Source organism: Balaenoptera borealis (assembly GCF_965194805.1).
Source record: "Balaenoptera borealis genome assembly, chromosome: 2".
Classification (NCBI taxonomy): domain Eukaryota; kingdom Metazoa; phylum Chordata; class Mammalia; order Artiodactyla; family Balaenopteridae; genus Balaenoptera; species Balaenoptera borealis.
The window spans coordinates 19,083,525-19,101,299 of NC_138867.1; the positions used below are offsets into that span (position 1 = coordinate 19,083,525).

The 17,775-nt window shown below is 37.9% G+C and overlaps 1 protein-coding gene across 1 annotated transcript in view; it reads left to right on the plus strand.

The window, feature by feature from the left end:
* Positions 1-17,775, plus strand: part of LOC309623105 (cadherin-12-like) — a 301,450-nt gene that overhangs the window by 36,084 nt on the left and 247,591 nt on the right. The window lies entirely within an intron of this gene.

Below are 17,775 nucleotides of genomic sequence, written 5' to 3' on the forward strand. Positions count from 1 at the left end.
TGGCAGCAGAGGGGAAAAGCCAGAGAGATGTGAAGCATGTGTGGCTTTGACCTGCCCTTGTTGGCTTTGAAGATGAAGCAAGGGGTCCATGCGTGAATCAAGGAATGAAAATGGCTTCTAAAAGCTAAAAGCAATCCTCGACTGGCAGGTACAAAGAGTATCATATTAAATTAAAGGCAGATCTGTTCAGATCAAAGTCACCTGAGTGACCAAAAAGTTTAGTTTTCAGTCATGAGGAAAACTTTGGATTTTTTAAAGAGACAGACAAGGAAAAAAAATCACCTTTCTGTACTCACAAATGGTTTAACTACTGCCCCCATGAAAACTGACAAATAAAATTGTATGCTGTCTGTGTGTTTTGCACCATATCTATGTAGAGATCAACATACTCATTTCATTTTAAAAATATGTATTACTTGATTGTTTCTCTTTATGTAATATCAAAGCATTAAATTAGTATCTTTGACTATCAAGTCATATTTCATCAGACAATTTTTTAACTAGAGAAGTATCTACTTACATTGCAATTTGCTACATACACTAAAAGATTGTCATAGCTTCCAAAAGCTAGTATTAACTCATAAAATTTATTCAATGTCAAAGTTTTTTCAATTATTATTTATATTTGTAATTACTATTTACAAAGTGAGTGCTGTAATTTTTACAACCCAATGGAGAATAAATCATTTCATACAATGTCTTAACCTCTAATGTACTTCACATATTCAAGATGTTTTTCTTATGAAAATGTTGAAACATCAAAAAGGAATTAAGATTGTGTGTATGTTTGCATGTGTGTGTGTGACAGGGAGAGACATGGATAATACCATTTAAACATTTTAAACTTTATTTAGACCCTCAAAAAACATTTTTTTATGTGAAAATCTGTGCCATTTTAAGGCAAAATATGGGTACTGTAAGTCTTTCTATGGAGATTGCTAACATCAGCAATTTAAATTTTTGATTAATATGAAGTTCTGATTAAACACTTTTTATTGTATCAACTCTTACAACAATAGTGAAGTGAAAAAAATTCAAAGAATAAAGAAACAAAAATCAGAGGAGCTCATACAAAAGAAAATGGCATGCCTATTTACATGAAGGACATAAGATATTTGTATCTTCTTTTGCAAAGTTAAAAGGATAATAAATTAAATATCTCAGTAAAGAGATCTACTTAACTTAATGAATGCCATGAAAATGCTGATAATGTTGATGATTTGTTTATAGCCAGAAAGAGAAGACTATACATCTATTTAGACTTTGTTTCAATGTAGCACATTTAAAATATTTTTCTACTCACTTGATTTACAAATCTAAAATCAGGAAATTTTATGCTATGTATTTACTCAAATAAAATTAAGGCTCAGCATATTTAAATACTTAAATAGGTCAAAACCCCTCATTTTTTTGCATGCCTACTGCTTGCCTTGTACAAGCAGCCTGATTTTCAGATGTAGTGAGATGTTTTTTCCTCCTTTGAGGAGTATATTAACTTGCTAGAGCTACCATAATCCACAAACTGGGGTGCTGAAACAGTAGAAATGTGTTGTCTCACAGTTCTGGAGGATAGAAGTTCAAGATTAATCTGTTGGCAGAGTTGGTTCCTTCTGAGGACTGTGAGGGAATCTGCTCCATGCTTCTCACATAGCTTTTAGTGGTTTGCTGGCAATGTTAGGAGTTCCTGGCTGGTAGAAACATCGTGCCGATCTTTGCCTTCTTCTTCACATGGATTTCCCCATGTGTGCATGTCTACTTCCAAATTTTCCCTTTTTTTGAAGAACACTAGTCATATTGGATCAGGGCCGGATCTAATGACCTCATTTTAACTTGATTACCTCTGTGAATATCCCTGTGAATATCCTATCTCCGAATAAGATTATGGTCTGAGATACTGGGGTTAGCACTTCAACATGTGAACTTGGGGGTGGGCGGTGGGCGGCAATTTAACCCTTAAGAGAGAGTTTCAAGTCTCTGATGGAAAAGATTGTTTATGAAATAATATTAAAATATTGCAAAGCTGTACAAGAATCTACACAATAATACAGAACAAATTGAATATTGAGTAAGATGATTGAATTGTAAACTAAACGGAAATACTGCAAAAGACTATTAGACTCCCTAGAAAGCTTGAGATTTTTAGTTAATTTGTTGAAAGAGTTCCTGGTAATGAACTGTCAAAAAATGTATTGGCAGAAAAAAGACTTAGGAAGAAATATCATGGACATACTGAAGCATTCTTAGGTAAGAAACAACAAGAAGTGGGATAAAAAACATGCAGATCATCTTAGATCTCAGACTGTACTTGGCTTCAGAAATAATGTTGCAGGTCATAGAACTATGGAGAGATCAGTTGGGGAGGTCATGTGAGCTTGGGAGTTATGAGTGAAATACTGTAGTATAAGAAGTCACCTGAGTTGAAGAGCAATATAATAAAAATGTTTGTGGGAAGTTATAACATTATGTACAAGAAAAAAAAGAGAAACTGAGAGAACTTAAGCAATGATAGATAGCAAACACTTGTTGGTTACAGTTTAGTAAGTATAAGAAAGTAAAAAGTGGCTATAGATAGATTGACAATAGTTTACAATCAGCAGGACTTAAAATCTGAAACCTGAAATGGGTTGGAGGTAGGGTGGGTATTTGTATGTGTAGGTAAATACACATACACACACGAAAACACACATGCATTGGATACTCTAGAGAAATCACACTATTTTATGGAGAACCTTTACTCAACTTTTAGTTTCCTTCTCTACGTTGATTATCAGTGAGAGAGTAAGAAGTAGTACCCATTTTTATGTCCTTGTTTTCCTATTAAATTTCCAGTGTAAAATTTTAAGTTTATTTATTAAATGCCTTAATAAAAATATTTAACATATAGTATGTGTGTATACACACACAGAGATACACATATACCAGTATATACATATATTTAGGCAGTACATTTAGGACCATTCTATAATTTGGACCTAGAAGAAATTGAATGAATTATAACATTCTTAACTGACAAATATTGCCTCTTGCCATTCTCACTGTCACACAAGAGACTCCCTTCTTTAAATTCAGAGAAAGATAAATTCTGAGTTTGAAAAGCTCTGAGTCATAAAATAACCTAAATATGAGTGGATGGATGAACCACTTAAGATCTTATCTCAGTATATATTTGTATGTGAGTGTGTGAGTGTGTGTGTAGTGTGGATATGCATAACAATTGGGGTGTAGACCTACACCTTATCTTAGATGAGCAGTTATAATACAATTATTTTACCTTTTGCTGATTTGATTTTCTTTCCAAAACCCACATGTTGATTAATTGGAGAAATAATTTTGTCAACTCAATTTAAGTTTAGTAAGATAAACTAATTTAAATAGTCATCTTTGGTCCTAATATGAATAAGAAACTCCATCTCCCAGGTGATGGGCTAGCTAGCTAGCTCCTTGCTTCTTTCCGTTGTTCTTGCCATGAGTAGGAGAAGGATGGAGAGAGAAGCATGTTTATGGGTGGTACCTAGAGGAGTGGGGCTGCCGGGCCATGAGGTCATCGGCCCTCTCTAGTCCCCAGGATACTTCTCTCTGCCTACAGGTATTGTGGCTAAATTCTGTGGCTAGTGTCCGTCCTGTGTGGAAAGATTCATGGGGTTCTGCCTTGAATTGGATTCCTCTCAGCACTGCTGACATTGTAGGCCCCTAGAGGTCTGGCTCTGATGACCATTGGGCCCGCCATGTTCTGGTTCATTTAGCAGCATTTCCTAAAAAGACGTGTCACTCTTTCTCTGATGAACCTGTCTGGCAAGTTTCCCAGACATTGTCTCAGGTACCTGGGATTCCTCCAAGAATATGAGTATGTATATAAAGTTAAAGAGCTAAAACCACAGAGTCTTGGTGTGATTATACAGCATTATTAGTTTTGTGACTCCTCACATTGTTGCTTTCAAATTCCCAACAGGAAATAGGTTCCTTAACCACAGCAACACTCAGGGCACCTTCCGTCATCTTAGGAACATGGCCACCTTCTCCCCAGGCAAGGGCCTAGAGGAGAATCCACCTAGCTCTGAAAACTTTGCTGTCTTCTCTTCCTCTTTGCGTCTCCTTCCCATCACTTCCAGGACTTCTTTCTTGCTTGGAACTTCAGGCCATTGCTGATTAACAAGGAGCTCTATGTTTCTCACGCATAAACATGCAGACTTGAGACCTCCAGGCTTGGTTGTTGATAGCCCAAAGAGTCACAAAGGAACCTGGAAAATCCTTTCTCTCTCAACAGCACTTGTTTCTCACACCTGGTATCTTGCTGTCAAATCCTAGTTTTCATGTCAAAGCTGAACTTTACCAGCTTTTAAAATTTTCCTTTTTTTTAAACAATATAATTTTTTATTTTTATTTTTATTTATTTATTTATTTTTGGCTGTGTTGGGTCTTTGTTTCTGTGTGAGGGCTTTCTCTAGTTGCGGCAAGCGGGGCTACTCTTCATCGCGGTGCGCGGGCCTTTCACCATCGCGGCCTCTCTTGTTGCGGGGCACAGGCTCCAGACGCGCAGGCTCAGTAGTTGTGGCTCACAGGCCCAGTTGCTCCACGGCATATGGGAGCCTCCCAGACCAGGGCGCGAACCCGCGTCCCCTGCATTGGCGCCACCAGGGAAGCCCCAACAATATAGTTTTTTATTGAAGTATAGTTGACGTATAATATTATATGTTACAGGTGTACAATATAATGATTCACAATTTTTAAAAGTTATACTCATTTATAATTAAGTATTGGGTATATTCCTGTGTTGTATAATGTGTCCTTGTAGCTTATTTTACCTAAAAGTTTGCACCTTTTAGTCCCCTACCCCTATATTGCCCCGTCCCCCTTCCCTCTCCCCACTGGCAACCAATAGTTTGTTCTCTACATCTGTGAATCTGCTTCTTTTTTGTTATATTCACTAGTTTGTTGTATTTTTTAGATTCCACATATAAGTGATCTCATACAGTATTTGTCTTTCTCTGTCTGACTTATTTCACTTAGCATAATGCCTTCCAAATCCATCCATATTGCTGCAAATGACAAAATTTCATTATTTTTTATGGCTGAGTAGTATTCCATTGTGTACATATATACCACATCTTTTTTATCCATTCCTCTCTTGATGGACACTTAGATTGCTTCCATATCTTGGCAATTGTAAATAATGCTGCTATGAACATTGGGGTGCATGGTTCTTTTCAAATTAGTATTTTAGGGTTTTTTTTGGATATATACACAGGAGTGGAATTTCTGGGTCAAATTATATGACTAATAAGGGGTTAATATCCAACATATATAAACAGCTCATACAACTCAACATCAAAAAAATAAAACCAAAACATAACTGTTAAAAAATGGGCAGAAGAACTGAATAGACATTTTCCTAAAGAGGAAATGCAGACGGCCAACAGGCACATGAAAAGATGCTCAACATCACTAATCATTAGGGAAATGCAAATCAAAACCACAATGAAGTATCATCTCACACCAGTCAGAATGGCTGTCATCAAAAAGAACACAAATAACAAATGCTGGTGAGGATGTTGTGCACTGTTGGTGGGGATATAAATTGGTGCGGGTACTGTGGAAAACAGTAAGGAGGTTTCTCAAAACACTAAACGTGAATTTTACCAGATTTTTACTCTTGGGAGTTCTCTAAGATGCCAGAGTCACTACTGATCTCTCCAGCCATCTGAAACAAAGAGGGATAGTTCCATGCTGTGGAAGAATAAAAAGAAAGGCAACTTCATTTAAATTTTTCACCCATCTATAGATAATGCTACATATACAAAGTGAAAACTTACCAAATGTGTGGCATCCGAAAATACAATCATCAAATTCTGGATCACTGCAGAGATTAATGAAAGCCATATCTTTAAAGTCAGTCTGATCAGTCACAAAAAACACAAATGTCAAGTCAGAAAATTTATGTTACGTTCAGCTGATCATATGTTGAACCATGGAAGTCTCAAATAACCACCAAGCGTCACTTCCTCCTTCTCCTACAACAAGAAAATTAGCTCTGGAGCCAGTGTTCTTTTGAGAAATGCAGTTATACAAAGGAAGGAACCAAATGCCAATTCTAGAGTAATCAATCCACACACAAAACAAAACAAAACAAAGCTCACAACACATGTTATATAGACATAGGTTAGGTACAGGTAGGGGGTAATGGATATTTAGTTTTTATTAGAACAATGGTCCTTTCTTTATAAAATCAGTTTGGAGATCTCCAGGCTTACAAATGAAGCTTTCACTCTTCATCTGCAGAAATCAGTGTTGCATGCATTCATTAGTTCCTGTGCTCAATTGCTAGATAACAATTTATTTTTGAAAGGTTTGAAAAATTATATAATCTTCATGTAGTGTGAAATAATGACAATGTAGGGAAACATGATAAAAAGAACAATGACTTAAGATTTAGGCAGTCCAGGGCTTGGTCACTTAACTATCTTTTTGAATGTGATATTTAACTTAGAGTCTTCTGTCCATTTCTTCACCTGTTCAGTGGACATATGTGTATTTACCCTGAGGGACTATGTTAATATTAACTCTGTAACATGTAAGATTTCTGGCACACTCTCCTTCAGCATAGGCATTTAACACATGAGAGCACATATTGCTATTAATGAACTCTCTAGCAAACAAACACATAAAAATGATTTGTCAAAGTTTGAAAACATAAGGGCATTCAGATGCCTAGCTATGAAAACTGATAGCCACTCTTAAGTAATTATAAATGATTATTTCAAGTGTGATTTTTTTAATTCAGGGGAAAATATAATTTGAGAAATGCAACTTAATTTTTTTTAAATATAGAAAAAGGCTTCTTAGTAAAGATAGGACTATTAAGCAACATTTCAAAGTAAAATTTAAACCCGAGGATGCACCCCAAGTTCTCCAAAGCCACCATTCTCCACCTCCCTGTGTTACTCAATCCCCTCTCTTAATCCTCCCAATTTATTAGCCACTTTATGGATCAAGCACCCTTTAACTTGCTATTTGTTTTACTTATCCAGCATCCTATTTTGCATTTAATTTAAAAACTAGGTCAGTGAAATGGCTTATTTTGATCTATCTTAAAAGAAAAGAAGAAGAATTTCTCAGGTCATCACTTACCCTAGATAAATAAAAGAAAAAAAGAAGATAATCTTGGATGTTATCTCTAACATTTACATGAACTGAATCTGTGGTGGTGAAGAGAGATATTAGTGCTTCTACTGCTCCTTATTTTTATCTTAAGAACTTGGAGAAATTAGAACTGAATTTGTTGAGATTACCATTGGTGCCCCCCTTGCGCCTGTAGCTCCCGTGGTCACACTTTCTGAACACTACTTCAGGATTCTAGAAAAGGAGGGGGCTCCACCAAGAGTGGTTTGCAGATCCCCTTTCTCGTTCATTTCCCTGCAACATACTGGGTGAAATAAAGCTGTATATTCTATGGTATGTGGATTTATGATGATTTTGTCCAGATTGATTAAGCTAATGTAAATGTTATAAAATTAATAGCAGCTTTAAAGGATTCTTGCAAAGAAACTTTAAAGATATAATAAGGCAAGTAAGAAAAGTAAAAACAGACAACTTTCCTTTTATTACAAGCTTTTAATCAGCTACATTATAATATGTTAAAAAATCTGACAAGGACCAGTCCCATACACACACACACACACACACACACACACATATGTATATTTATGTATATATATATATACACTTCAGTGAAGTTAAATAGGATATTCTGTATGAGCCAGAATAACATTGCTTATGATCAAATTTTCTCAACTTCATTGGACAGATAAGAAAAGCTCATTTCACATAGGTGGAATATAGTAATAATTCATAAAACTTTAATACAAAGAAGATGAATTCCCAAGTAAAACTATATAAATTTACCTCAGCTTAGCCTGTTTGGACAAACAAATGTTACTTCTCTTCATCATTCCCTCCCTCCCTTCCTTCCTCTGTCTCTCTCATGTACATGCACACACAGCTTTTTTTTAAGTATAGAAATATCCAGTATTTGAATTATGTACCTGTGTATATTTCCATTATAATATTCTGTGATATGAAAAAATATTTTGTACAAATTAATTACCCTGTTTAGTTTACATTTAATAGTAAACTGTGGTTCCATTGATCACTATAATAATTATGATGTAAAGGATCCAAACATGGATTCAGCTAAATTCAGACTTGTAGAGGGTCAGCACGCAGCCTGTTACCAGAAGGACAGAAGTGCTTGAGAACATGTTTATTTCTCAGCCAGCATTCTTCCCAGATTTACAAACCGATCAAAATGTCAGTTCAGCTGATGGCAAAGAATAAGACATTTGCAAAAGGAATGCATGAGCAAAACTGCTTTCAGCAAAAATTTTTTTGACATTAGTAAAAATTAAAGTTTTTAGCAACATACCACTTGCAAAGTGATTGAAATGAGGTTGCAAAGGCAGTGACTATCTTGCACAAAGAGGCACAGTGTTAAGTAACTGCAGATAAATGAACTTCAGTGTATTAAAATGAAGAATTTTAAGAATGTTCTCAGTTAAGTTCCTGCATCTTGCGGTTCCATGACTAGCACGGAAATAAGGCAAATTGTCACTTCCAAGAAGGTAAAACTCAAGAACTTTGATTCATTGGTTGCATATTAATCACTATTCAGTTAGAAGTCATACTCAACAGAATTACTGATATGGCTCTGAGTGATTTAATTTTTATTCCTCAACATGCTTTTTAGAAGAGTTACAGGTGTGCACACATAAATTAGAAATAAGATTCTTTTAAAACTTGAATCATGTCTGTAATGAAAAACACTTCATGAAAAGTTGTAGACTTATCTGAGAACATCTGTTCAGAGATTTTTTTTTCAGTATAAATTTATTGGTCCTGAAATGTTCTGGAAATAGCAAATAAGGTGCACTCTTGCCTTTAGGGAAGGATATAACATTTCAGATTCACCTTATGCTGCCTCAAATTAATATTATTCGACTTTCAAATGAAAAGAAATTCCATGTGGTTCCCTTTGGATAATCCATGTATTATCCTCACTAACATAAATATGGAAGTGCATTGTTGCTCAAGAAATATATTCAGGAGCAGTGAACTAAAATTAAAGACAATGCACATAAACTGTAGTTTTAACCAGTTATTTTTATCTGTATCACTTAAATCATATCAGCAAATATTTATTGAGTTCCTTTGATAGTAATTGCTGAGCAAACTGAAAAGGAGCATAACACCTGGTTGTTGAAGTCAAATGGCTTCTATCCTTTACTACTTTGCTAGGGCTGCTATAACAAAACACTGCAGACTGGCTGGCTTACGAAACAGAAATTTATTTTCTCACAGTTCTGGAGGATGGAAGTTTTTTTTTTTAATTAATTAATTTGTTATTTATTTATTTAACATCTTTATTGGAGTATAATTTCTTTACAATGCTGTGTTAGTTTCTGCTTTATAACAAAGTGAATCAGCTATAAATATACATATATCCCCATATCTCCTCCCTTTTGCGTCTCCCTCCCACCCTCCCTATCCCACCCCTCTAGGTGGTCACAAAGCACCAAGCTGATCTCCCTGTGCTATGCAGCTGCTTCCCACTAGCTATCTATTTTACAATTGGTAGTATATATAAGTCCATGCCACTCTCTCACTTTGTCCCAGCTTACCCTTCCACCTCCCTGTGTCCTCAAGTCCATTCTCTACGTCTGCATCTTGATTCCTGTCCTGCCCCTAGGTTCTTCAGAAACTTTTTTTTTTTTTTAGATTCCATAATATGTGTTAGCATACGGTGTTTGTTTTTCTCTTTCTGACTTACTTCACTCTGTATGACAGACTCTAGGTCCATCCACCTGACTACAAATAACTCAATTTCACTTCTTTTTGTGGCTGAGTAGTATTCCATTGTAAATATCTGCCACATCTTCTTTATCCATTCATCTGTCGATGGACATTTAGGTTGGTTCCATGTCCTGGCTATTGTAAATAGTGCTGCAATGAACATTGAGGTATATGTTTCCTTTGAATTATGGTTTTCTCAGGGTATATGCCCAGTAGTGGGATTGCTGGATCATATGGTAGTTCTAGTTTTAGTTTTTTAAGAAACCTCCATACTGTTATCCATAGTGGCTGTATCAATTTACATTCCCACCAACAGTACAAAAGGGTTCCCTTTTCTCCACACCCTCTCCAGCATTTATTGTTCGTAGATTTTTGGATGATGTCCATTCTGACCGGTGTGAGATGATACTTCATTGTGGTTTTGATTTGCATTTCTCTAATGATTAGTGATGTTGAATGTTCTTTCATGTGTTTGTCGGCAATCTATATATCTTTGGAGAAATGTCTATTTAGGTCTTCTGCCCATTTTTGGATTGGGTTGTTTGTTTTTTTGATATTGAGCTGCATGAGCTAATTGTAAATTTTGGAGATTAATCCTTTGTCAGTTGCTTCATTTGCAAATATTTACTCCCATTCTGAGGGTTGTCTTTTCATCTTGTTTAAGGTTTCCTTTGCTGTGCAAAAGCTTTTAAGTTTCATTAGGTCCCATTTGTTTATTTTTGTTTTTATTTCCATTTCTCTAGGAGCTGGGTCAAAAAGGATCTTGCTGTGATTTATGTCATGGAGTGTTCTGCCTATGTTTTCCTCTAAGAGTTTAATAGTGTCTGGTCTTACATTTAGGTCTTTAATCCATTTTGAGTTTATTTTTGCGTATGGTGTTAGGGAGTGTTCTAATTTCATTCTTTTACATGTAGCTGGCCAGTTTTCCCAGCACCACTTATTGAAGAGGCTGTCTTTGCTCCACTGTATATTCTTGCCTCCTCTATCAAAGATAAGGTGACCATATGTGCTTGGATTTATCTCTGGGCTTTCTATCCTGTTCCACTGATCTGTATTTCTGTTTTTGTGCCAGTACCATACTGTCTTCATTACTGTAGCTTTGTAGTATAGTCTGAACTCCGGAGCCTGATTGCTCCAGCTCCGTTTTTCTTTCTCAAGATTGCTTTGGCAATTCAGGGTCTTTTGTGTTTCCATACAAATTGTGAAATTTTTTGTTCTAGTTCTGTGAAAAATGCCAGTGGTAGTTTGATAGGGATTGCATTGAATCTGTAGATTGCTTTAGGTAGTAGAGTCATTTTCACAATGTTGATTCCTCCAATCCAAGAACATGGTATATCTCTCCATCTATTTGTATCATCTTTAATTTCTTTCAACAGTGTCTTATAATTTTCTGCATACAGGTCTTTTGTCTCCTCAGGTAGGTTTATTCCTAGATATTTTATTCTTTTTGTTGCAGTGGTAAATGGGAGTGTTTTCTTAATTTCACTTTCAGATTTTTCATCATTAGTGTATAGGAATGCAAGAGATGTCTGTTCATTAATTTTGTATCCTGCTACTTTACCAAATTCATTGATTAGCTCTAGTAGTTTTCTGGTAGCCTCTTTAGGATTCTCTATGTACAGTATCATGTCATCTGCAAACAGTGACAGTTTTACTTCTTCTCTTCCGACTTGGATTCCTTTTATTTCTTTTACTTTTCTCATTGCTGTGGCTAAAACTTCCAAAACTATGTTGAATAATACTGGTGAGAGTGGACAACCTTGTCCTGTTCCTGATCTTAGAGGAAATGTTTTCAGTTTTTCACCATTGAGAGTGATATTGGCTGTGGGTTTGTAATATATGGCCTTTATTGTGTTGAGGTAAGTTCTCTCTATGCCTACTTTCTGGAGGGTTTTTATCATAAATGGATGTTGAATTTTGTCAAAAGCTTTCTCTGCATCTATTGAGTTGATCATATGGTTTTTCTCCTTCAGTTTGTTAATATGGTGTATCACATTGTTTGATTTCCATATACTGAAGAATCCTTGCATTCCTTGGATAAACCCCTCTTGATCATGGTGTAGGATCCTTTTAATGTGCTGTTGGATCCTGTTTGCTAGTATTTTGTTGAGGATTTTGAATCTATGTTCGTCAGTGATATTGGCCTGTAGTTTGCATTTTTTGTGACGTCTTTGTCTGGTTTTGGTATTAGGGTGATGGTGGCCTCGTAGAATGAGTTTGGGTATGTTCTTCCCTCTGCTATATTTTGGAAGAGTTTGAGAAGGATAGGTGTTGGCTCTTCTCTAAATGTTTGATAGAATTCGCTTGTGAAGCCAGCTGGTCCTGGACTTTGGTGTGTTGGAAGATTTTTAATCACAGTTTCAAATTCAGTGCTTGTGATTGGTCTGTTCATATTCTCTATTTCTTCCTGGTTCAGTCTCGGAGGGTTGTGCATTTCTAAGAATCTGTCCATTTCTTCCAGGTTGTCCATTTTATTGGCATATAGTTGTTTGTAGTAATCTCTCATGATCCTTTGTATGTCTGCAGTGTCAGTTGTTACTTCTCCTTTTTCATTTCTAATTCCATTGATTTGAGTCTTCTCCCCTTTTTTCTTGATGAGCCTGGCTAATGGTTTATCAATTTTGTTTATCTTCTGAAAGAACCAGCTTTTAGTTTTATTGATCTTTGCTATGGTTTCCTTCATTTCTTTTTCATTTATTTCTGATCTGATCTTTATGATTTCTTTCCTTCTGCTAACTTTGGGGTTTTTTTGTTCTGCTTTCCTAATTGCTTTAGGTGTAAGGTTAGGTTGTTTATTTGAGGTGTTTCTTGTTTCTTGAGGTAGGACTGTATTGCTATAAACTTACCTCTTAGAACTGCTTTTGTTGCATCCCGTAGGTTTTGGGTTGTCGTGTTTTCATTGTCATTTGTTTCTAGGTATTTTTTGATTTCCTCTTTGATTTCTTCAGTGATCTCTTGGTTATTAACTAGTGTATTGTTTAGCCTCCATGTGTTTGTATTTTTTACAGATTTTTTTCCTGTAATTGATATCTAGTCTCATAACGTTGTGGTCAGAAAAGATACTTGATACGATTTCAATTTTCTTAAATTTACCAAGGTTTCATTTGTGACCCAAGATATGATCTATCCTGGAGAATGTTCCATGAGCAGTTGAGAAGAAAGTGTGTTCTGTTGTTTCTGGGTGGCATGTCCTATAAATATCAATTAAGTCCATCTTGTTTAATGTGTCATTTAAAGCTTGTGTTTCCTTATTTATTTTCATTTTGGATTATCTGTCCTTTGGTGAAAGTGGGGTGTTAAAGTACCCTATCATGTTTATCTTACTGTCGATTTCCCCTTTTATGGGTGTTAGTATTTGCCTTATGTATTGAGGTGCTCCTATGTTGGGTGCGTAAATATTTACAATTGTTGTATCTTCTTCTTGGTTCGATCCCTTGATCATTATGTAGTGTCCTTCTTTGTCTCTTATAATAGTCTTTGTTTTAAAGTCTATTTTGTCTGATAGGAGAATTGCTACTCCAGCTTTCTTTTGATTTCCATTTGCATGGAATATCTTTTTCCATCCCCTCACTTTCAGTCTGTATGTGTCCCTAGGTCTGAAGTGGGTCTCTTGTAGACAGCATATATATGGGTCTTGTTTTTGTATCCATTCAGCCAGTCTGTGTCTTTTGGTTGGAGCATTTAATCCACTTACATTTTAGGTAATTATCGATATGTATGTTCCTATTACCATTTTCTTAATTGTTTTGGGTTTGTTATTGTAGGTCTTTTCCTTCTCTTGTGTTTCCTGCCTAGAGAAGTTCCTTTAGCATGTGTTGTAAAGCTGGTTTGGTGGCACTGAATTCTCTTAGCTTTTGCTTGTCTGTAAAGCTTTTAATTTATCTGTCAAATTTGAATGAGATCCTTGCTGGGTAGAGTAATCTTGGTTGTAGGTTTTTCTGTTTCATCACTTTAAATATGTCCTGACACTCCCTTCTGGCTTGCAGAGTTTCTGCTGAAAGATCAGCTGTTAACCTTGTGGGGATTCCCTTATGTGTTACTTGTTGTTTTTCCCTTGCTGCTTTTAATATTTTTTCTTTGTATTTAATTTTTGATAGTTTGATTAATATGTGTCTTGGCGTGTTTCTCCTTAGATTTATCCTGTATGGGACTCTCTGTGCTTCCTGGACTTGATTAACTATTTCCTTTGCCATATTAGGGAAGTTTTCAACTATAATCTCTTCAAATATTTTCTGAGTCCCTTTCTTTTTCTCTTCATCTTCTGGGGCCCCTATAATTCGAATGTTGGTATGTTTAATGTTGTCCCAGAGTTCTCTGAGACTGTCCTCAAGTCTTTTCATTTTTTTTTTTTTTTCTGTGTTCTGCTCTGCAGTAGTTATTTCCACTATTTATCTTCCAGGTCACTTATCCGTTCTTCTGCCTCAATTATTCTGCTATTGATCCCTTCTAGAGAATTTTTAATTTCATTTATTATGTTGTTCATCACTGTTTGTTTGCTCTTTAGTTCTTCTAGGTCCTTGTGAAACGTTTCTTGTATTTTCTCCATTCTATTTCCAAGATTTTGGATCATGTTTACTATCATTATTCTGAATTCTTTTTCAGGTAAACTGCCTATTTCGTCTTCATTTGTTAGGTCTCGTGGGTTTTTACCTTGCTCCTTCATCTGCTATGTGTTTCTCTGTCTTCTCATTTTTCTTAACTTACTGTGTTTGGGGTCTCCTTTTCCCAGGCTGCAGGTTCGTAGTTCCCATTGTTTTTGGTATCTGCCCCCAGTGGCTAAGGTTGGTTCAGTGGGTTGTGTAGGCTTCCTGGTGGAGGGGACTAGTGCCTGTGTTCTGGTGGATGAGGCTGTATCTTGTCTTTCTGGTGGGCAGGTCCACGTCTGGTGGTGTGCTTTTGGTTGTCTGTGGCCTTGTTATGATTTTAGGCAGCCTCTCTGCTAGTGGGTGGGGTTGTGTTCCTGTCTTGCTAGTTGTTTGGCATGGGGTGTCCTGCACTCCAGCTTGCTGATCGTTGAGTGGAGCTGCGTCTTGGCGTTGAGAGGGAGATCTGTGGGAGATTTTTGCCGTTTGATATTATGTGGAGCTGGGAGGTCTCTTGTGGACCAATGTCCTGAACTTGGCTCTCTCACCTCAGAGGCACAGCCCTGACACCTGGCTGGAGTACCTGCAGCCTGTCATTCACGCGGCTCAGAATGAGAGGGAGAGAAAAAAGAAGGAAAGAAAGAAGAAAATAAAATAAAATAAAGTAAAATAAAGTTATTAAAAGAAAAAATAAAAAAATAATTATTAAAAAAATTTTTTTCAATAAAAAAAATAAAAGAAGGAAGAGACCAACCAATAAACAATCCAACAATGATAACAAGTGCTAAAAACTATACTAAAAAAGAAGAAAAAAAAAAAGGACAGACAGAACTGTAGGACAAATGGTAAAAGCAAAGCTGTACAGACAAAATCACACACACAAGCATACACGTACACATTCACATAAAGAGAAAAAGGGAAAAAAAAAAAATATCGTTGCTCCCAATGTCCACCTCCTCAATTTGGGATGATTCGTTGTCTGTTCAGGTATTCCACAGATGTAGGTACATCAAATTGTTTGTGGAGCTTTAATCCGCTGCTTCTGAGGCTGCTGGGAGAGATTTCTCTTTCTCTTCTTTGTTTGCACAGCTCCCGGGGTTCAGCTTTGGATTTGGACCCACCTCTGCGTGTAGGTTGCCTGAGGGCATCTGTTCTTCGCTCACACAGGACGGGGTTAAAGGAGCAGCTGATTCGGGGTCTCTGCCTCACTCAGGCCGGGGGGAGGGAGGGGTATGGATGCGGGGCGAGCCTGCGGCGGCAGAGGCCGGCGTGACTTTGCAGCAGCCTGAGACGCGCCACGCGTTCTCCTGGGGAAGTTGTCCCTGGATCACAGGACCCTGGCAGTGGCGGGCTGCACAGGCTTCCGGGAGGGGAGGTGTGGATAGTGACCTGGGCTCGCACACAGGCTTCTTGGTGGCCGCAGCAGCAGCCTTAGCGTCCCATGCCCGTCTATGGGGTCCACGCTGATAGCCGCGGCTCGCGCCCGTCTCTGGAGCTCGTTTAGGCGGCACTCTGAATCCCCTCTCCTCGCGCACCAGGAAACAAAGAGGCAAAAAAAAGTCTCTTGCCTCCTCGGCAGCTCCAGACCTTTTCCCGGACTCCCTCCCGGCTAGCTGTGGCACACTAGCCCCCTTCAGGCTGTGTTCACGCCGCCAACCCCAGTCCTCTCCCTGCGATCCGACCAAAGCCCGAGCCTCAGCTCCCAGCCCCCGCCCGCCCCAGCGGGTGAGCAGACAAGCCTCTCAGGCTGGTGAGTGCTGCTCGGCGTCGAGCCTCTGTGCGGGAATCTCTCCGCTTTGCCCTCCGAACCCCTGTGGCTGCGCTCTCCTCCGTGGCTCCAAAGCTTCCCCCCTCCGCCACCCGCAGTCTCCGCCCACGAAGGGGCTCCTAGTGTGTGGAGACCTTTCCTCCTTCACGGCTCCCTCCCACTGGTGCAGGTCCCGTCCCTATTCTTTTGTCTCTGTTTTTTCTTTTTTCTTTTGCCCTACCCAGGTACGTGGGGGAGTTTCTTGCCTTTTGGGAAGTCTGAGGTCTTCTGCCAGCGTTCAGTAGGTGTTCTTTAGGAGGTGTTCCACAGGTAGATGTATTTCTGATGTATTTGTTGGGAGGAAGGTGATCTCCGCGTCTTACTCTTCCGCCATCTTGAAGGTCTCTCCCTGGAGGATGGAAGTTTAAGATCAGGGTTTTGGCGGGTTTGGTTTCTCCTGAGGCCTGTCTTCTTATTGTGCAGATGGATGGCTGCCTTTTCTCTGTGTCCTCATATGGTCATCCCTCAGTCCGTGCATGTTTCTGGTGTCTCTCTTTACCTGTACAAATGTCCTCCTCTTATAAGAACACTAGTCATACTGGATTGGGGCTCACCATAAAGACCTCATTTAACTTAGTCACTTCTTTAAAAGACCTTGTCTCCAAAAATGGTCAAATATTGATATACTTGGGGGTCAGGAATTCAACATAGGAATTTCAAGGGGGACATAGTTCATCCCATAACACACCTTAATTGTTCATAGTAAGATTCGACCACATTGAATACAGTTGTTTATACAAAAAATGTTTCTTTCCAGCTTTTCTTAATTAGTATCATTGTCCAAAAATTCAATTTTATTAAAATTAAAAAGAAATGAGCATGGTGTGTCTGTGTATGTCAGTAACTTATACTAAATCCTGTCCACACTTGCCAACACAAGGACCTTGCTCCAGAAATGATCTTCTCTCAGATTCCCTAGATGTTTTTTTAAACAAGATTTTTTTTTTTTTTTAATTTATTTATTTTTGGCTGTGTTGGGTCTTCGTCTCTGTGCGAGGGCCTTCTCTAGCTGCGGCAAGCGGGGGCCGCTCTTCATTGCGGTGCGCAGGCCTCTCACCGTCGCGGCCTCTCTTGTTGTGGAGCACAGGCTCCAGATGCGCAGGCTCAACAATCGTGGCTCACGGGCCCAGGTGCTCCGCGGCATGTGGGATCCTCCCAGACCAGGGCTCGAACCCGTGTGCCCTGCATTGGCAGGCAGATTCTCAACCATTGTGCCACCAGGGAAGCCCTAAACAAGTTTTTAACTTTTTAGCTCTTACTTTTACAGATCTGAGATATTTATATTTTTGTACATGCAGTACCTTCCTAAAAAGTGCAAGAACCTTATAAGAACATTATCAGCAGGCATTATACTTTAACTATTTATATAACCTCAGCATGAATGCAAGGTTAGTTAAATGAAAGGAACCAACATTTATTGAACAATATTCAGGTTGTCAGATTTGAATTATTTGCCTGCTTTGCACTTCAAATCACTTGCTAATAATAATCATTGGTCAAGGAAGTTAAGTGAAGTTTTGATTGAAAATCAGCTTATTTGTT